Raw genomic sequence first — 6000 nt, forward strand, 5'->3', positions numbered from 1 at the left:
TATTATGCATGGGAAAAAGAAGTCCTTTCCCCAGGGTCTGGGTGTCAGATGAAATGTGGCCTTTGGGGCTGTAAGGACTTCCAGGGTCCTTGTTGCCAGCAGCTTTACTTTTGGAGAAAATCAGCCAAGTTTTCAAATTTCACACTGGGAACGATGCAGATGGACAGGGCGAGCGGCCTCAATCTGAGACCATTTTCCATGGGGAAAATGAAGTCATGTCCCCAGGGTCTGGGTGTGAGATAAAAGGTGGCCTTTGGGGCTCTAAGGACTTGTAAGCTCCTAGTTGCCGGCAGCTTTAGTTGTGGAGGAATCCAGCAAAGTGTAAAAATTTCTAACTGGGCACTGCCCTGTTGGCCAGGGCAAATGGCTGCAAATGGAGGCCATTTTGCATGGGAAAAAGAAGTCCTTTCCCCAGGGTCTGGGTGTCAGATGAAATGTGGCCTTTGGGGCTCCAAGGACTTCCAGGGTCCTCGTTGCCAGCAGCATTACTTTTGGAGAAAATCAGCCATGTTTGCAAATTTCACACCGGGAACGATGCAGATGGCCTGGGTGATTGGCCTCAAACTGACCCCATTTTCCATGGGGAAAAGAAGTCATGTCCCCAAGGTCTGGGTGTCAGATGAAAGTTGGGCTTTAGGGCTCTAAGGACTTGCAAGCTCCTTGTTGCTGGCAGCTTTAGTTTTGGAGGAATCCAGAAAAGTTTGCAAATTTCTCACTGGGCACTGCCCTGTTGGCTAGGGCAAATGGCTGCAAAGAGAGGTTATTATGCATGGGAAAAAGAAGTCCTTTCCCCAGGGTCTGGGTGTCCGATGAAAGGTGGCCTTTGGGGCTCTAAGGACTTCCAGCGTCCTCATTGCCGGCAGCTTTACTTTTGGAGAAAATCAGCCAAGGTTGCAAATTTCACACTGGGAACGATGCAGATGGACAGGGCGAGCGGCCTCAAACTGAGACCATTTTCCATGGGGAAAATGAAGTCATGTCCCCAGGGTCTGGGTGTGAGATAAAAGGTGGCCTTTGGGGCTCTAAGGACTTGCAAGCTCCTAGTTGCCAACAGCGTTAGTTGTGCAGGAATCCAGTAATGTTAAAAAATTTCTCACTGGGCACTGCCCTGTTGGCCAGGGCAAATGGCTACAGAGAGAGGCCATTTTGCATGGGAAAAAGAAGTCCTTTCCCCAGGGTCTGGGTGTCAGATGAAATGTGGCCTTTGGGGCTCCAAGGACTTCCAGGGTCCTCCTTGCCAGCCGCTTTACTTTTGGAGAAAATCCGCCAAGGTTGCAAATTTCACACTGGGAACGATGCAGATGGACAGGGCGAGTGGCCTCATACTGATCCGATTTTCCATCCGGACAATGAAGTCATGCCCCCAGGGTCTGGGTGTGTGATGAAAGGTGGACTTTGGGGCTCTAAGGACTTCTGGGGTCCTCGTTGCCAGCAGCTTTAGTTTTGGAGAAAATCAGCCAAGTTTGCAAATTTCACACCGGGAACAATGCAGATGGCCTGGGTGATTGGCCTCAAACTGACCCCATTTTCCATGGGGAAAATGAAGTCATGTCCCCAGGGTCTGGGTGTCAGAGGAAAGGTGGCCTTTGGGGCTCGAAGGACTTGCAAGCTCCTTGTTGCCAACAGCGTTAGTCCTGCAGAAATCCAGCAAAGTGTAAAAATTTCTCACTGGGCACTGCCCTGTTGGCCAGGGCAAATGGCTGCAAATTGAGGCCATTTCCCATGGGGAAAATGAAGTCATTGGCCCAGGGTCTGCGTATCAGATGAAAGGTGGCATCTGGGTCCCTAAGGACTTCCAGGGTCCTCGTTGCCAGCAGCTTTAGTTTTGGAGAAAATCAGCCAAGTTTGCAAATTTCCCACCGGGAACGATGCAGATGGCCAGGGCAAGTGGCCTCAAACTGACCCCAATTTCCCTGGGGAAAATGAAGTCATGTCCCCAAGGTCTGGGTGTCAGATGAAAGGTGGCCTTTGGAGCTCTAAGGACTTGCAAGCTCCTAGTTGCTGGCACCTTTAGTTGGGGAGGAATCCAGCAAAGTTTGCAAATTTCTCACTGGGCACTGCCCTGTTGGCCTGGGGAAATGGCTGCAAAGAGAGGTTACTATGCATGGGAAAAAGAAGTCCTTTCCCCCGGGTCTGGGTGTCAGATGAAAGGTGGCCATGGGGCTCCGAGGACTTGCAGGGTCCTCGTTCCCAGCACCTTTACTTTTGGAAAAATCCAGCAAAGTTTGCAAATTTCACACCGGGCACGATGCAGATGGCCAGGGCGAGTTGCCTCAAACTGACCCCAATTTCCCTGGGGAAAATGAAGTCATGTCCCCAGGGTCTGGGTGTCAGATGAAAGCTGGCCTTTGGAGCTCTAAGGACTTGTAAGCTCCTAGTTGCCGGCAGCTTTAGTTGTGGAGGAGAATCCAGCAAAGTGTAAAAATTTCTCACTGCGCACTGCCCTGTTGGCCAGGGCAAATGGCTGCAAATGGAGGCCATTTTGCAGGGGAAAAAGAAGTCCTTTCCCCAGGGTCTGGGTGTCCGATGAAAGGTGGCCTTTGGGGCTCCAGGCACTTGCAGGGTCCTACTTATTGGCAGCTTTAGATTTGGAGAAATCCAGCAAAGATTGCAAATTTCTTGCTGGGCACCACCCTATTGGTCAGGGCGAGAGGCCAGAAATGGAGGCCATTTTCCATGGGGAAAAGAAGTCATTGGCCCAGGGTCTGCGTATCAGATGAAAGGTGTCATCTGGGGCCCTAAGGAGCTGCAAGTTCCTCCTTGCCAGAAGCTTTAGTTTTGGAGAAAATCAGCCATGATTGCAAATTTCCCACCAGGAACGATGCAGATGTCCAGAGCGAGTGGCCTCATACTGATCCGATTTTCCATCCGGACACTGAAGTCATGCCCCCAGGGTCTGGGTGTCAGATGAAAGGTGGACTTTAGGGCTCTAAGGACTTGCAAGCTCCTTGTTGCTGGTAGCTTTAGTTGTGGAGGAATCCAGCAAAGTTTGCAAATTTCTCACTGGGCACTGCCCTGTTGGCCAGGGCAAATGGCTGCAAAGAGAGGTTATTATGCATGGGAAAAAGAAGTCCTTTCCCCAGGGTCTGGGTGTCAGATGAAAGGTGGCCTTTGGGGCTGTAAGGACTTCCAGGGTCCTTGTTGCCAGCAGCTTTACTTTTGGAGAAAATCAGCCAAGTTTTCAAATTTCACACTGGGAACGATGCAGATGGACAGGGCGAGCGGCCTCAATCTGAGACCATTTTCCATGGGGAAAATGAAGTCATGTCCCCAGGGTCTGGGTGTGAGATAAAAGGTGGCCTTTGGGGCTCTAAGGACTTGTAAGCTCCTAGTTGCCGGCAGCTTTAGTTGTGGAGGAATCCAGCAAAGAGTAAAAATTTCTAACTGGGCACTGCCCTGTTGGCCAGGGCAAATGGCTGCAAATGGAGGCCATTTTGCATGGGAAAAAGAAGTCCTTTCCCCAGGGTCTGGGTGTCAGATGAAATGTGGCCTTTGGGGCTCCAAGGACTTCCAGAGTCCTCGTTGCCAGCAGCATTACTTTTGGAGACAATCAGCCAAGTTTGCAAATTTCACACTGGGAACGATGCAGATGGACAGGGCGAGTGGCCTCAAACTGACCCCATTTTCCATGGGGAAAAGAAGTCATGTCCCCAAGGTCTGGGTGTCTGATGAAAGTTGGGCTTTAGGGCTCTAAGGATTTGCAAGCTCCTAGTTGCTGGCAGCTTTAGTTTTGGAGGAATCCAGCAAAGTTTGCAAATTTCTCACTGGGCACTGCCCTGTTGGCCAGGGCAAATGGCTGCAAATGGAGGCCATTTTGCAGGGGAAAAAGAAGTCCTTTCCCCAGGGTCTGGGTGTCCGATGAAAGGTGGCCTTTGGGGCTCTAAGGACTTGCAGGGTACTACTTATTGGCAGCTTTCGATTTGGAGAAATCCAGCAAAGATTGCAAATTTCTTGCTGGGCACCACCCTATTGGTCAGGGCGAGAGGCCAGAAATGGAGGCCATTTTCCATGGGGAAAATGAAGTCCTTTCCCCAGGGTCTGTGTATCAGATGAAAGGTGGCATCTGGGGCCCTAAGGAGTTGCAGGGTCCTCGTTGACAGCAGCTTTAGTTTTGGAGAAAATCAGCCATGATTGCAAATTTCACACCGGGAACAATGCAGATGGCCTGGGTGATTGGCCTCAAACTGACCTCAATTTCCCTGGGGAAAATGAAGTCATGTCCCCAGGGTCTGGGTGTCAGATGAAAGGTGGCCTTTGGGGCTCGAAGGACTTGCAAGCTCCTTGTTGCCAACAGCGTTATTCCTGCAGAAATCCAGCAAAGTGTAAAAATTCCTCACTGGGCACTGCCCTGTTGGCCAGGGCAAATGGCTGCAAATGGAGGCCATTTTCCATGGGGAAAATGAAGTCATTGGCCCAGGGTCTGCGTATCAGACGAAAGGTGGCATCTGGGGCCCAAAGGAGTTGCAGGCTCCTCGATGCCAGCAGCTTTCGTTTTGGAGAAAATCAGCCAAGTTTGCAAATTTCACACCGGGCACGATGCAGAAGGCCAGGGCGAGTGGCCTCAAACTGACCCCATTTTCCATGGGGAAAAGAAGTCATGTCCCCAGGGTCTGGGTGTCAGATGAAAGGTGGCCTTTAGGGCTCTAAGGACTTGCAAGCTCCTTGTTGCCAGAAGCTTTAGTTTTGGAGGAATCCAGCAAAGTTTACAAATTTCTCAGTGGGCACAGCCCTGTTGGCCTTGGCAAATGGCTGCAAAGAGAGATTATGCATGGGAAAAAGGAGTCCTTTCCCCACGGTCTGGGTGTCCGATGAAAGGTGGCCTTTGGGGCTCTAAGGACTTCCAGCGTCCTCATTGCCGGCAGCTTTACTTTTGGAGAAAATCAGCCAAGGTTGCAAATTTCACACCGGGAACGATGCAGATGGACAGGGCGAGCGGCCTCAATCTGAGACCATTTTCCATGGGGAAAATGAAGTCATGTCCCCAGGGTCTGGGTGTGAGATAAAAGGTGGCCTTTGGGGCTCTAAGGACTTGCAAGCTCCTAGTTGCCAACAGCGTTAGTTGTGCAGGAATCCAGTAATGTTAAAAAAATTCTCACTGGGCACTGCCCTGTTGGCCAGGGCAAATGGCTACAGAGAGAGGCCATTTTGCATGGGAAAAAGAAGTCCTTTCCCCAGGGTCTGGGTGTCAGATGAAATGTGGCCTTTGGGGCTCCAAGGACTTCCAGGGTCCTCCTTGCCAGCCGCTTTACTTTTGGAGAAAATCCGCCAAGGTTGCAAATTTCACACTGGGAACGATGCAGATGGACAGGGCGAGTGGCCTCATACAGATCCGATTTTCCATCCGGACAATGAAGTCATGCCCCCAGGGTCTGGGTGTGTGATGAAAGGTGGACTTTGGGGCTCTAAGGACTTCCGGGGTCCTCGTTGCCAGCAGCTTTAGTTTTGGAGAAAATCAGCCAAGTTTGCAAATTTCACACCGGGAACAATGCAGATGGCCTGGGTGATTGGCCTCAAACTGACCCCATTTTCCATGGGGAAAATGAAGTCATGTCCCCAGGGTCTGGGTGTCAGAGGAAAGGTGGCCTTTGGGGCTCGAAGGACTTGCAAGCTCCTTGTTGCCAACAGCGTTAGTCCTGCAGAAATCCAGCAAAGTGTAAAAATTTCTCACTGGGCACTGCCCTGTTGGCCAGGGCAAATGGCTGCAAATTGAGGCCATTTCCCATGGGGAAAATGAAGTCATTGGCCCAGGGTCTGCGTATCAGATGAAAGGTGGCATCTGGGGCCCTAAGGACTTCCAGGGTCCTCGTTGCCAGCAGCTTTAGTTTTGGAGAAAATCAGCCAAGTTTGCAAATTTCCCACCGGGAACGATGCAGATGGCCAGGGCGAGTGGCCTCAAACTGACCCCAATTTCCCTGGGGAAAATGAAGTCATGTCCCCAGGGTCTGGGTTTCAGATGAAAGCTGGCCTTTGGAGCTCTAAGGACTTGTAAGCTCCTAGTTG

The sequence above is a fragment of the Agelaius tricolor genome, unplaced genomic scaffold (assembly GCF_023055355.1).
Source record: "Agelaius tricolor isolate 1412-34295 unplaced genomic scaffold, bAgeTri1.0.p SCAF_20, whole genome shotgun sequence".
Classification (NCBI taxonomy): domain Eukaryota; kingdom Metazoa; phylum Chordata; class Aves; order Passeriformes; family Icteridae; genus Agelaius; species Agelaius tricolor.